The following is a 15,020-nucleotide window of genomic DNA, read 5'->3' on the forward strand; positions in this document are numbered from 1 at the left end:
GCTATGAGTCAGGACACCAGAGTTCTGTTACACATTGCTGTCATTGAGCGTAGTCCAAGTCATTTTATTTCTCTCTGTCTCCATTTACCCATCTGTAAAACAGGGTGCACACACCTTGGTACAATGCTTTGGGAGCCTTATGAGGCAGACTTGTCCAAGTAACATATTAGTAGATAAACTTCCATGAACGCCCACTGTTTGTGATCAAGTCCCTCTGAAAGGACAGGGTTTGGACCAGGCGTGAGCGGTGAGCCCAAGGGTATATTTAAACTGCAATCAGAGTTGTGACTTCAGCACATGTAGACATTTGGAGCCAGTTTTGTTCTAGCTAGCTTGAATAACAATAACAGTGAAGCCCTGTCAGCAAGGGCTAGCCACCCGAGTAATACAAAGGGCCCCAGGCAGGCTTATACTGTGGCTTCACTGCTATTGTTGTTTGAAGTAGCTAGATCGAAGCAGCAGTCACACCTCTGATTGTCATGTAGACATCTCAAGCCTCTTCAGGGAGCCAGGCAGCCATGAAAGGATAGGGAGGCTTGAGAAATGTTGGCAGGAAGGGGACTGGGTTCACATGCAACAGCCATGAGTTTCCAAGGATACGTTAACATTCACAGGATCTGTGCACAGATCTTGGTAGACTCTGTACTCACTCTTCCACTGGCCAAATCTCCTTCTCACTGACCTCAGGATGCTCTAAGAACGCTAGCCCCAGGGACATGGATTTTTCTGATTATATTTGGGTCTCCAGTAGATTTGTCTGTAGAGGGCTATGATCTGGGTCCATATTTTCTGCTTTTATTATCTTTTTGGTTTTAACTTCTCCCCACTAATGATCTAATTAGCATGGTTCATAAATTTTGCCTGGAGAAAGCCTTTGTAAAAATTTTACCTGTAGGACATATTATCCTTTATTGAGCCCTATAAAAAGGAGCAAGTGGTGTGGTATTTAGATAACACAAACAGATTTTTCCCAGCCTTATACTCAAAATTGCTTCTGCCTGGAAAAAAAAGGTATAGAATAAAAACCTCACTTGACCTTCTCTCCCTCACTGCCATCAGTTTCAAACTCCGTTCCTCAGCAAGCTTTTGAAGAAATGCTCTTCTTTTAGCTCTCTGAGCACTGATCCCAGCAAAACCTTCACTGCTTGCACAGTACCAACAACGCCCTTCTCTGGGTGGTTAGTAATCCCACCTTGTCGCTGATCCTACATCCCTCTCTCTTTCATCCTGCTGATCTCAGTGTAGATTTAAACAGTACTGATCACGCAATATGAGCAGGAAATTGATGGGCCAGAGAGCAGTAGTTACTCTGGATGCACACTGGTGTGTCTGAGAATAGATTCTTGGCCAATGCATCCACGATACTCTTACCCTATTTGAACCCCACCAATCTAATCTCCCCATTACAATTTCTGGAGGAGGATTTGTATATTTTTCCTTTGCTCCTTCCATTATGAAGGACTTCCGTGCTCTGCCATTTTCTCCTCTCTATCGGACATTTCATTGCCATCTTAAACCTTAGATGTAATTTCTATTCAGATGATACAAATTATGAACTCTTGTGCAGTTCATCTCCACCTGCATTTCTTCTGTGTCCTGCATTGTGGTCTGTAGGTGCCAGATACAGAATTAATCCACTCCTTGATTGAATCAAAAGTTCAAACTTTACAGGGTTTTTTATTTCTCTTTTTTTTCTTCATTCCACTTCGTCATTGGCCAGCCAGAGATTAGGTGAAAAAGCTGGTTTTATTTGACCTTTGATATGTAGTTGCCCAGTTATGTGCTATCAGCTAAGGATGTGACCCTCTCCTCACCAGTTCCTGGCTTGTCGCATTGGAGAGGAGTGAACTCCTGGTGGTTATAACTATGATGACATAAGCACTGCATTATTCTGGGTAACGTTAATGCAGTAAAAATAATGGATGAAATCCTGGCTCCATTGAAGTCAATGCCAAATGGAGCCAGGATTTCACACAACATGTTGTTTAAACAAGTGTGCTGTTGCTGAATCCTCACTCTACCCACCCCCTAAAATTATAACCCCAATATGAAGCTTTATTTTAAACAAGCTAAAATCCATACCTCTTAGGGCTTGTCTACATTATCCGCTGGATTGACGGGCAACGATCGATCCAGCGGGGGTCAATTTATCAAGTCACTGGAGTGAGAGGCGCAGGCAGAGTTGACGGGGGAGCATCAGCCGTTGATTTACCACAGTGGAGACACCGCGGTTAGTAGATCTAAGTATGTCGACTTCAGCTACGTTATTCAAGTAGCTGAAGTTGCGTAACTTAGATCGAGCCCTCCCGCTCTATGGAGACCAGGCCTCAGACTAGGTCTGACACTCTCCTCTGGAAACCCAGAACCGTAAGCCTTTGCCTCTCTGCCTCAGCACATGCAAGCTTTGCTGTTGCTGAACCATATGCCAGCTCCCTGACTCTGCAGTCTGTCTGCCTTGCCACCAAACTCCTCAAGACTCTGCCAATCTTAACCTTGCCTTGCATGTAATAATCAGGGAACCCTGAGTTCCCCAGAGACGTCTCTCTGCAGTGCCAAATCCCTGGATGCTCAGCAAACTTAATTGCTGTGCCTCCAAAGAGCACAGGACACACCAGTAAATTGGTTTAACTGAGGACTCACACTTACTTAGATATAAAAGCACTAAGATGGTTTTGTTAAAAAAAAACAAAAAACAAGAACAAGTTTCTTAATGAAGAACATAGATTTAAGTTATACCAGGCAAAAATAAGAGATATCAAAGGATTGCAAACAAAACAATGACATAGGCTTTCTAGTACCTAAAACTTAATTCTAGCAAGCTATATCTTTACCTAAAATAATTTCTCACTTACAGCAAGCTATCAGCAGCTTCAGCCAAGAGGATCCACCATTCACAGGCTCAGGGGGTGCTGTTCCCTAAGTGATAGATAACTGATGGGTTCGCTCCCCTTCTTTTTATAGTCCTGTGAACCTTTGAAGTGTATCCCCAGATAAAGCATTTCTTCACTGCTGCTTGTGCAGGTGCCATTAGGTCTCCCTCCTCCTCTGGCCAATTTGCTTCTCTGGTTGGCTTGATCACTTCATTTACATTAGATGTACATGTACCTCCGTTGTCTTTGGCCTCACCTTGCTCAATTTGCATTGGAGACACAGGCAAATAGGCAAAATAACATTCTTTGATCTAAGGAAAGCTTGTGGATCAAATGTCTCGAAAACATATTTTTAAGAAAATATCTCCAGCCTCATCTAACTCTACATACACAATCTGTACATATGCCACACAATTATAGTTATGGCCAGTGTGTTGCCAGTTTTTATGAGATTCTTTACGTCACTGTTTGGCTAGATATTCTAACAGCGTTATATTGTTTGTGCACTTTGCCAGTCAGCATAAGGGGCTTTTAGGGTCACACTCTGATCAGGAGCTGCATCGCTCAACATTGACAACCGTACACGTGAGCAAGGTTTCTTCTTAATAATATTTATGGTATGTTTTCATTTTGAAGGAAATTAATTAACTGATAAGACGTAAACCCTAGATTGTGAGTCTGAGAATAGAATGGGAAAAAGGTTTAAAGAGAAACTGAAACAACGGTTTCAGGCCGTGAAGGGAAGAGGATCTAGAAAAGCAAACAAAGGAATAAAATTTAGTGGGTCCATCAATTCTGAATACCTTTACGGATCTTAATTTGATAGACTTCGTGTTCAGAAAGTTTACAAACACAACAATTCTTGAGTTGTGAATTAATGGGATGCTACGAATGTTTATGCTTTCGTTTTCATTTTTCTTTCTTTCTTTCTTTCTTTCTTTCTTTCTTTCTTTCTTTCTTTCTTTCTTTCTTTCTTTCTTTCTTTCTTTCTTTCTTTCTGTGAGATAGTAAGACTAAATAGACTACTAGAAATAGTAAGACTAAATAATTTACTGTGTGTCTAAAATATACACTTAATTTTTTTCAAACATCAGTACTTTCTTAGAAAAGTGATATGAGGAGAATCTTAATGGGTGTTCAAAGTATTGAATTGTTTTCTCATTAAATTTTATTTCCTAAATAACTTATCTTAAAATTAAAGAGATAATTATCACTGTAGGAAGTTTTGGAAGCTCCCGTTTTATGTTTGCTTGGTTTTAAGCGTAATGGCAGTATCAGCATAATTGGTGTTAATCTTTGTTCCCTTCCCTCCAGCTTCATGCATCTGTGTGTGTGTGTGTGTGTGTGGACATTAACAAGAATTGCTAGCAGTGCTAATAGAGCCAGATCCTGCTCTGGACTGACTTCCTTGTGGTTGCATTGGGTGTAAGTCAGTTAAGATGACTTCTGTTTGAGGAGTTTGAGAAGCCTGGGTCAGTCCTTTATCTATTTCTCCCTCTTTTACTTTCTCTGAAGCAGCTGGGGGGCAGCTCCATCACTGACATTTCTCACATCTGAGCTGGGTTGGGGTTGGTTTTGCTGTCTGCAGGCAGGGAGGGTTCTTAGCCCCTTCCTGTTTTGTGCGTGGGTTTTAGGCCCTGTCACAAATCCCCTTTAAAGTGAGCAGAAGTTGAGGATGCTCAGCACCTTTCAAGCGCTCAGCACCTTGCAGAATTGGGCCAGTGCCAGTGAAGGTATGTGGGAGGGTACAGAAATGGACATTGGGGTTGACTGCTATGTCACTGGCGACATTACTGGGAGCCTGTGACTGAGCTGCCATCGCCTGTTGGAGCTTCTCTTGCTGTTGATCTGTTCTGGTGCCTTTTTCTATATTTTTGACGCGTCATATTTTTCAGACATTAGATGCATTTCAGAATACAGACACTTTTTTTTGTTTCAAAAACAGGTCACACAACATGAACCAAAAAATGAGAACATTTTTATAAGATTTATTTTATTCCACTTTACTCTCCAAAGACACCCACACACGTTCTTCCGACTTCATGCTCTCCTCATTACAAGTTTGAAATGCCCCAGTAATGCTGTAAGAGACAACTGGTGAAAACGTTTCGCGTCAAGTAGGAAGCATGCACTTAGCAATTTCAAGGCAAAAACTGCTGAGAGTTTTAGCAAAGGTGAACAGAAGTACACAGGTGAAAAGAGGGAATAAGATGACAATCGGACTGACAATTCATTATTGTTGAGATTAAAGATTTGCACTGGAAGGACTGTAATATAAGAAAACTTATAGTGGTATCACAGTCAGTCATACCCTAGGTATAGATAGAGTGGAACACACAGAGAAGACCTAAAAGTGTTAATGATCTTCTAGCAATGTGTATAGTAAGGCAAATACTGATGGAAATTTTTTTGTTGTCTAATTTATTTTTTGCTACATTTAAATTTTTACGTAAACCAGCAAGTTGTGCATCCATTTATCACTGTGAAGTTTCTATAGATCAGGGGTCAGCAACCTATGGCACGTGTGCCAAACACGGCACGTGAGCCAATTTTTAATGGCATGCTGCTGTCTGCCAGACCTGGGCAGACAGCAGGGTGCCACTAAAAATCCTGCCCAGCCCACTGTTTTCCGCACCCCGCCCACCGCTCTCTCCTTGCAGGGCAGGCAAACTTCCCCCTCCCTCCGCCTCTTCCCCCAGAGTGCTGGGTTCCTGCCCCTTCTCCTCTCCCTCCCTGCGCCTGATCAGCTGACGGCCCTTGCTACGGAGTGGGAGAGATAAAACCGGAGCCGCAGCGCGCTCTCTGCTCCGGGGACCCTGGGGAAGGGGGTGGAATCAGGGCATATCCCCTCCAGCCTCCTGCCGTGAGCCGCTCTGGGCAGGGGGCTGGGAGCACCCCAATGACCCCAGCCCTCTGCCCTCATCCCTCCTCACACACACACAGAGCCCTCTGCCCTCACCCCTGCACCCCCACACACTCCAGCCCTGTGCCCTGACCCCTGCACACACGCCCCCCACAACCCCAGCCCTGACTCCGGCACCCCCCACACATACCCAGCCCCTCCAGCCACCTGCCCTGACTCCTGCACCCTCCTCACACATGGCCAGCCCCCTGCCCTGACTCCTGCACCCCCCACACATATCCAGCCCCGCAACACCCTATGCCCTGACTCTTGCACCCCTCACATCCCCACTCCCACCCTGAACACCAAACAGGAGCTCCTGCACACCCCCTCCCCACATTCCCACCTGCACCCCTCACACCAAATGGGAGCTGCCTAGGTAAGCGCTCCACACCCAAACCTCCTGCCCCAACCCTGAGCCCTCTCCCTCAGTCTAGCTCCTGGCCAGACCCTGCACCCCAACCCCCAGCCTGCTCCTTCACCTCCAGCCCTGTTCTCAGCACACTCCCACCCTCATCTCAGTGCAGAGAGAGGAAGAGAATGGCTAGAACGAGGGAGAAGGTAGGTACCTACTCTATGTGGACAGGGTCAGGATCCCAGACTGGCAGCGGGCTGTGCCGCTCAACCCACTGCTGGTCTGGGGTCCCAGCCACCAGCCCCGCTCAGCCCACTGCCAGTCTGGGGTTCTGGCTGCCTGCCCCTTGCCAGCCGGGATCCCGGCTGCAGGCCACTCTCAGCCTGCTGCCGGCCTAGGTGAACAAAACTCCAGGCCAGCAACGGGCTGAGCAGGCCGGTGGCGTAAGATCAGCATTTTAATTTAATTTTAAATGAAGCTTCTTAAACATTTTGAAAACCTTGTTTACATACGACAATAGTTTAGTTATATAATATATAGACTTCTAGAGAGAGACCTTCTAAAAAATGTTAAAATGTGTTATTGGCACGTGAAACCTTAAATTAAAGTGAATAAATGAAGACTCGGCAAACCATTTCTGAAAGGTTGCCAACCCCTGCTATAGATGAAAATAATTATAATAATCTGGTTAAAACCATTAGGAAAGCAATCGTTAATGGAAAACTTTTGTGGCCTAATATTGTTGCTCTTATGCATTCATAATTCCCTTTGAAATCAGTTGGGGTTTGGTATATTCAAGGGCTGCAGGATTAGGCTCCTTATAAATGTACATTAAAGGAAGGTCTGTCAGGGCCTCTTCTTCTTCCCACTGCAATCAATAGAAGTTTTGCCAATCACCCCCATAATCTCCGTTCACTATAATAATACGGTATAAAGATCACTTGAATTACAGTTACTAATTGTGTAATACTGATTACACATTAATACAGTAATACTAATTACTGAATAGAGACTGGGAGTTATTGGGTCATTACAAAACCTAAACTTAATTTCCCCAATACTAATTTCTCCCTACTGTTACTCACACCTTCTTGTCAACTGTCTGTAATGGGCCATTCTCTTACCACTTCAAAAGATATTTTTCCTCCCTTGGTATCTTGCTGTTAATTGATTTATCTTGTTAGACTGACCTTACACCTGGTAAAGCAACCCCCATCCTTTCATGTATTTATACCTGCTCCTGTATTTTCACTCCATGCATCTGATGAAGTGGATTCTAACCCACAAAAGCTTGGCCCAAATAAATTTGTTAGTCTCTAAGGTGCCACAAGGACTCCTCATTATAGTTCGTAATTGAGATGTTCTTTCTTATTGGTAAGACAAAGCATAGGAAGTGGGAAGAACAGTAACACATTACAGGAGATATACTACCCTTTACATTTTTTCAGTCTTTTCTCCACTCCCTCATCCCCATCTTAACTAAACTAAAAGGAAAAGAAAATAGTCCAGGGGTCGGCAACCTTTCAGAAGTGGTGTGCCGAGTCTTCATTTATTCACTTTAATTTAAGGTTTCGTGTGCCAATAATACATTTTATTGGGTCCGGCAGACAGCAGTGTGCCATTAAAAATTGGCTCGTGTGCCATGTTTGGCACGCATGCCATAGGTTGCCAACCCCTGAAATAGTCCACTGAGATAGTACAGCCTTCTAATAACAGTAAAAATGAATGTGCTGTTAGTGATGACCTTAGCAATAAACATAATAGAACAATAAAAATAATAGTGTGTTCATCTCTGTCTAGAAGAGAAACCTATTTCAGCTCCTCTGTTGGATTAAGGGTGAATACTTTACATGATCCAGGAAAAATACTCGTTCCTATTCTTAGTGGGGATCAGAGTTTAAAATAAAATATTTAAAAATTCATCCTTCAGCATCATTATTGTTAGTCCATTCTTGTTGGTGATTTTTCGTGCTTAACAAAGCTATTGTACCCCGAGGAAAAGTTTCTTTAAAACATTTTCCCCCCACAATACCTAAGAATGTTCAAGAAGATGTGTAAAACATTTTTTTATTTTATTTTTGGATCTCCTGCACATCACAGTAGACTTTGTTCTTAATGGAATTCAAAGCTGTGTAGTTAAAAGTTTCCCATTGGGCAAGTCTGCTGAAAGGCATAACACTTTTGATTTCTCAAGTTCTGCCTGAGAACCTTTTCACAATCTCTCTCTTTTTTTTAAATACGTTTCAAAGTACAATGTGACCTTCCAGTCTCAAGTAACAATATCTCTATTTTGGCTCACATAAAGTGGACAATATTCTGGAATGACTGAGAAAGGTATTTAATTTAAATGTTATAAATTATTTGAATGTGCATTTTTATTACAGGCAGTCAGAACAGATTTAGTTGTTTATAAGTTTTAGACTGGAAGTTTCAGATGGCAAAGCATTTAAACATTCTTTATTATGCAAAGGTAAAGATGACAAGCCCCAGTGCTATAAAGAGTTGTCAGAATTTGGGAGAAACTTGACTGGTTTACAACAACAGCAACAACAACAAAAAAACCCTAATGGGACAAATTCTGCTCTCAGTTACAGAAGTGAAACTCCAGAGTAACTCTTTTTCTAGTCAACTGGTAGAAACAATGGAACTTGGAGCAGAATTTTCCTTAGTACTGCAGGATGAGTTTAATCAGTTTCAGACCAGTTCCCTATCCCATCCGTCAGTACCAGGCATCTGGACCAGATGACAAATAAATGTGAAGATTAGGAGAAAATGGACTGAATCCACCTCCACAGGCAACAAGCAACCACGTACCAACTCCCCTGAGACTTCAGTCTAATGATTAGAAGTACCTGTGACCCTAAGAGTTCCCAGTGTCAGTTGGCAAACTGTTGTCATGATAGATACCCAAAAGATGGCATGTAATGCATCACTGGAAAACTAATAATTCACAGATAATTAATATTGTATGTATGTGTGGTAAAGCCACAAATGACTTTATAGCTATGAAGTGGAAATACGTTCTTAACATGTGTTTGGCAAGCAATGCCTAAGTTGCTGTTCCAGAGAAAGGAATGTGGTTCTGCCTGCTTGAATGTGTCTCGAGTGTAAATGAAGCAAAGTGTGACCAAAGACAAAGAAACGCACATTTACATGCAAGGTAAACAAAGGCATCAGGGGAGCAAGTGGGGAAAATCATAATGGGGGATGGAGATTTCATCTCCAGGAAGCCTTCCTGCCTCTTGAAGGAAGGTCAATGAATTTTGAGAAGATATAAGGAGAAAAAAAGCCATTTTGGCATTCTTCACCTGAGGAGACAAAATAATCGAACACTTTGAGCTCTGTGAAGGGTCCTAGCCAGAGAGTCTGGTTAGCCGTGCAGGAATCATAGAATATCAGGGTTGGAAGGGACCCCAGAAGGTCATCTAGTCCAACCCCCAAAGGAAAAGAGTCTTGGTGAGAAACACTTTTCTCAAATAGAGGCTCTAGTTTGTTAAATCAGGTTTTAGTCTTAGAAGAGTATTTTTACTTTTGTTTGCTTGTAACCCTTTCTATATTCCTTATACTCGGTATAATTTAAACCTGTGACTTTTTGTTTAATAAACTTGTTTTACTTTTACAATAAACCAATTCAGTGCTTTGCTGGCTACTTTCTCTTTAAGGGAGCAGCTAACTTAATTTCTGTAAGTGTTCAGTGAGAGGGCTAGGCACTACAGGACAGACCGTTTTGGGGAGATTTGGGACTGGGGGTATGTTGGGGTCATCCTGCAATGAGTAACCCAGGCTGGTGGAAGCCAGTGTGAGGCTATTGTGCTGTGAGCATGTTGCTGGTGTCAGGGCTCTGAACCATGGCTACACAGCGCAGAGACATTCAGGGCTACAGGGCAGGCAGTGACACAACCCCTTACTGGTCGGGGTTGAACCCCAAAGCATCACACTGCTGTGCAAGCTGGATGCATGCTCTTTTGATAATGAGAAGGTACATGCAGCAAGGGACTATCTGACTGCCTCTCCCCTGTCCACTTGGCCCCTGTCCCAAGTGAATGCTGCCAGGAAGGGTGCTCCATATGGTTTGGTTCTGCACTGTAAAAAAGGTGTTCACTCCTCCATCCAGTCCATCTCCAACAGAAGCATCAAGGTGTGAGAATAACTATGTGATCATAGTATTGTCACCATTGTCCTTCCTTTCTGTTTCCCTGTGCCCCTTTTTGACTGTTCTGCTCCCTTGTTTATTGTGTTCTGTCAGATTTAAATTGTAAACTCTTCAGGGTAGGGACTGTATCTTTACTTGTTTTTATGAAGCACCCCGTCTATTTTTGGGAGCACAGGCTATGATTAATAACAGTGAAAGGAAACTTGCTGGTATTCAATGATCTTCACAAAGGCTCAAGTGTGCTATTTACTGCCCATCAAGTTCAAAGGCATCTATTATACCCACTTGAGTACTCAGTCAATCCAGATGTGCTGATTTTGGAGTCTGCCACCCTGTCTCATCACTGAAGTGAAAACAGTTAGGAAGCACGGGTCTCGTAGTGTAAACATTTGGGGCGTGGTTCTCTGATTTATATGCTGATGTAATTCTGTTGGCTTCAATGAGAATTATTTCAGATTTCTACCTGAAGAGAACATTCAACTACAGCCAAGCGTGCAGGGGGAAATCAGGGCCTTTCACTGCTTTCTCCAGACCCAGGGGGAAAGTACCCTCAGTATTTATTCTCAGAGCTTCTTGCACAAAACAACCAGCAACAACCGAGGACACAGGGATCAAGTCAAGGGCTTTCACTATGTATTGCCCTTTACTGCATCTGAAGGACCTCCAAGGATCAATCCTGTAGAACCTCTTGACATCATCATATTCACTTGATTTTTAAACTTGGCTTCAGGATACATATTTTTTCCTCATTTCTTGTGTTGTCAGTTGATTTTTTTGGTTCATCCTCATCCCGCCCTTCCAACATTGTAACCCCACAGGTCCCTAGGCTCATGCTCTCTGACTATTGTGGACTATTCGCCTCCTCTCTCCTTTCACTTTTATACCTCCTTCCCTATGAGATTTTCATTTCCTTTGATCACTCTCATAATTTCTTCCCCCTATTTTCCTCCTCCTCAGAGGCTGCTCAAGACCATCTGCTGCCTTCGGCAACACTTCAGTGTTCCGTCCCTCATGCTGCTCAAATTTAGCCCAGCTGCCCCTCCGTCATGACAGGGGTGACCAGGCCAAATCTGAATGAATGGCATTGTGACATGGTGTATGGGGTTGCAGCACCATTCAGATTTGGCCCAGCCTTTGTATCAGATCTGGTAACTTTATTATAGTAGATAATTTTGAGGCAAAGCCAGAAATTAGCCTGTGGTTCACTCAAGAGTTTTGACCTTAGCAAATCTTTTGTAGGACTCTATGTTCAGGGTATATAATAAAATTTTCATGTGGTCTGGGGATTTGTTGTGAATATTTCAAGTAGCTGTCGAAGTGATTGATATAAGTGCCCTGGTCCTTAACTGTATAAGAACCAGCAGAGTAAAAATCACAAGGACCTCCTTAGTCAAGAGAATGCTCAGGAGCTTGTAGAGCTAGAATAACAATTCATATGCTGTCTCTCCCTCCCTCCTGTGGCAGTGTGGGGGACTGTGGTCAAAACTTCCCTGCACCCTGGCTATACCAAGCTGTTGTAAAGGCTAGTTAGGGAATAAACAGTTTGTCCTGACTGGAGACCAGAACAGCGCACAGAGGCTCCAGGTTAGTGTAAATCCAGTGGTAGGACTGCAACCCCCAGCCCTTCCTTTGATGTGCTATGTACTTCTCACCCGCTGCCAAACATCCCTTACCAAGTTGTTTAATTAGGTCTATTTATGAGAAAGGTGCCATTCATCAAACTCCAGTTCAATTAACATGGAAATTAGTGGGACTCTTCCCACTGACTTTAATGGAAGCTGGATTAGGCCTGTAATATTTTTAGGCCAGGTTCTTTACTCATCTAAATCAGTGGCAAAACTCCCACTGTCCTCAGTCAGACCAGGATCAGTCCCTTCAAAAGTATTGTGCAAATTGATTTTCTAATTTGACTCAGTGAGTGTGTATTATTTTCTGCCTCTCATGTTACTTGATATATTGAATCCTCTTAATCTCATATGCAATCAGTGTGTGAGAGAGAGAGGGAGAGAGAAAGAGGGAGAGCCTGTCTTTGTTTATGTTCAAGTATTGCAATAAATAATCTGTCCTAAATAGGTATTTAACATGCTGGTTGGTTCTGCTAGTCATTTAAACTCCAATGCTCTTTGTCAAAGGTAGATCACAGAAAAAGGAAAAAAGAAAGATTCATTTTCTGAGAAGACTGCACTATGATTTCTAACATTAAGCATCTTACATATTTTCATTAATTTTTCCTTTTAATATACAGTGAAAATAAATACAAAATTGAAATCCTACCATAAAGCTAGAATAAAAGTGGGGCAAGGGAATGAGACAGCATCCATAGATTGTGTAACCCAGAAGAGTATTCTGTAGTGGGTGTCTCAATCTCTTGTTGAAGCTGTTCCACTTTGTATAAAATACAGTAATTGAGAGAGAGAAAATGGCTCCAAACCCCAGTGACTCAGGCACTTACCCAAATTCATATCTCCATTTGAATGACTATTACATTATTTATACACAATGTATTGTTCTCCCTAATGGGTGAGATTGAGAGCAACCCAACCCAGAATAGCTCAGAGCACTCATCTGAAAGGAGAGAGAGCTGGGTTCAAGTTCTTGGTCCACATCAGGCGGAGGAAGGATTTGAACCCAGGTCTCCTATCTCCTATGTGAGTGCTTTAACCACTGGGCTAAAAGCCATAGGGAGGAAAGGAGTAGAACTGCCTTCTGTGGCATTTTGTGTGAGGCCCAAATCTGGTGAGCAGAACTACTGGATCGGGCTCTGAAGGCAAGATAGTTTGAGGGGATCCCACTAAGGCTAAGGTGTTAACTGGACATCTGGGTGTTGGGATGTAGGCAGCTGTGTGCATGCCCCATGGCAGAAATTTAGGTGCTATGAGACCTTTAGGTGCCTACAGGGTTAGATGGCAGCTGAGCAGGATTTTGAGGACCTGAATGTTGGACTTAGATGCCTAAAGTGGCAGTTAGAACCCCTCCAACGCATTATTAAGGATCTACAACCTATCTTAAAGGATGACCCAACACTCTCACAAATCTTGGGAGACAGGCCAGTCCTTGCCTACAGACAGCCCCGCAACCTGAAGCAAATACTCACCAACAACCACATACCACACAACAGAACCACTAACCCAGGAACTTATCCTTGCAACAAAGCCCGTTGCCAATTGTGCCCACATATCTATTCAGGGGACAGCATCACAGGGCCTAATAACATCAGCCACACTATCAGAGGCTCGTTCACCTGCACATCCACCAATGTGATATATGCCATCATGTGCCAGCAAAGCCCCTCTGCCATGTACATTGGTCAAACTGGACAGTCTCTACGTAAAAGAATAAATGGACACAAATCAGATGTCAAGAATTATAACATTCCTAAACCAGTCGGAGAACACTTCAATCTCTCTGGTCACGCAATCACAGACATGAAGGTCGCTATCTTAAAACAAAAAAACTTCAAATCCAGACTCCAGCGAGAAACTGCTGAATTGGAATTCATTTGCAAATTGGATACTATTAATTTAGGCTGAAATAGAGACTGGGAGTGGCTAAGTCATTATGCAAGGTAGCCTGTTTCCTCTTGTTTTTTCCTACCCCCCCCCCAGATGTTCTGGTTTAACTTGGATTTAAACTTGAAGAGTGGTCAGTTTGGATGAGCTATTACCAGCAGGAGAGTGAGTTTGTGTGTGTATGGGGGTGGGGGGGATGTGAGAAAACCTGGATTTGTGCAGGAAATAGCCCAACTTGATTGTCATGCACATTGTGTAAAGAGTTGTCACTTTGGATGGGCTATCACCAGCAGGAGAGTGAATTTGTGTGTGGAGGGGTGGAGGGTGAGAAAACCTGGATTTGTGCTGGAAATGGCCCAGCTGATGATCACTTTAGATAAGCTATTACCAGCAGGACTGTGGGGTGGGAGGAGGTATTGTTTCATATTCTCTGTGTATATATAAAGCCTGCTGCAGTTTCCACGATATGCATCTGAGGAAGTGAGCTGTAGCTCACGAAAGCTTATGCTCAAATAAATTGGTTAGTCTCTAAGGTGCCACAAGTCCTCCTTTTCTTTTTGCGAATACAGACTAACACGGCTGTTACTCTGAAATAAATCCTTTTGTGGCTGTAGCCCTCAGAATCTTAAAAGTATGGAGAGTCTAAACGTGTGATGTGTACATTTCTTATGTTGTCCTCTGCACCTGGGAGAGCTGTTCTACCTGTGCATCAAGAAATCACCCTTTATTTCTTCACAGTCAATTGATGCCAGTGACATCTAAAAATGGGTAGGAAACACTGGTGATGTCAGAGTCAATTTAAAACCTGCTTCAGTATTTCTAAGTTGTCTTCCATCACTAATCTCCATCCCAACACTATTTGTTCCTTGTCTTCTATCTTTGTATTGTAATTTCCTACTCTAGGTCATGATTCTGCAGACACTTACACATGTGCTTAACTTTTCTATCATGAGTGGTTCTATCGAGTTCAGGAAGACTAATAGTAGTAGTAAAATTAAACACATATGTAAATCTTTGCCAGATTGGGACCTTAGCCTTCCTATACTGGTGGTCTACAAATAAGCCTTCCATGACTGCAGGTTGCATGGCACCCTGAGAATACTGTGTACCCCCACATTAAACTAATGGAATAGAATAAGTGTTACCATCTGGGTAATCTAGAGAAAATACACCTAGAAAAGGAAGCAGTTCTTTGTGGAAAATAAATGAGATCATCATGATGATTTATGAA

At 42.8% G+C, this 15,020-nt stretch overlaps 1 protein-coding gene across 3 annotated transcripts in view; it reads left to right on the top strand.

Moving 5' to 3' along the window:
- THSD7B (thrombospondin type 1 domain containing 7B) overlaps positions 1 to 15,020 on the top strand; it is a 511,640-nt gene that overhangs the window by 338,798 nt on the left and 157,822 nt on the right. The window lies entirely within an intron of this gene.

Source organism: Lepidochelys olivacea (genome assembly GCF_965140295.1).
Source record: "Lepidochelys olivacea isolate rLepOli2 genome assembly, chromosome: 11".
Taxonomy (NCBI): Eukaryota; Metazoa; Chordata; order Testudines; family Cheloniidae; genus Lepidochelys; species Lepidochelys olivacea.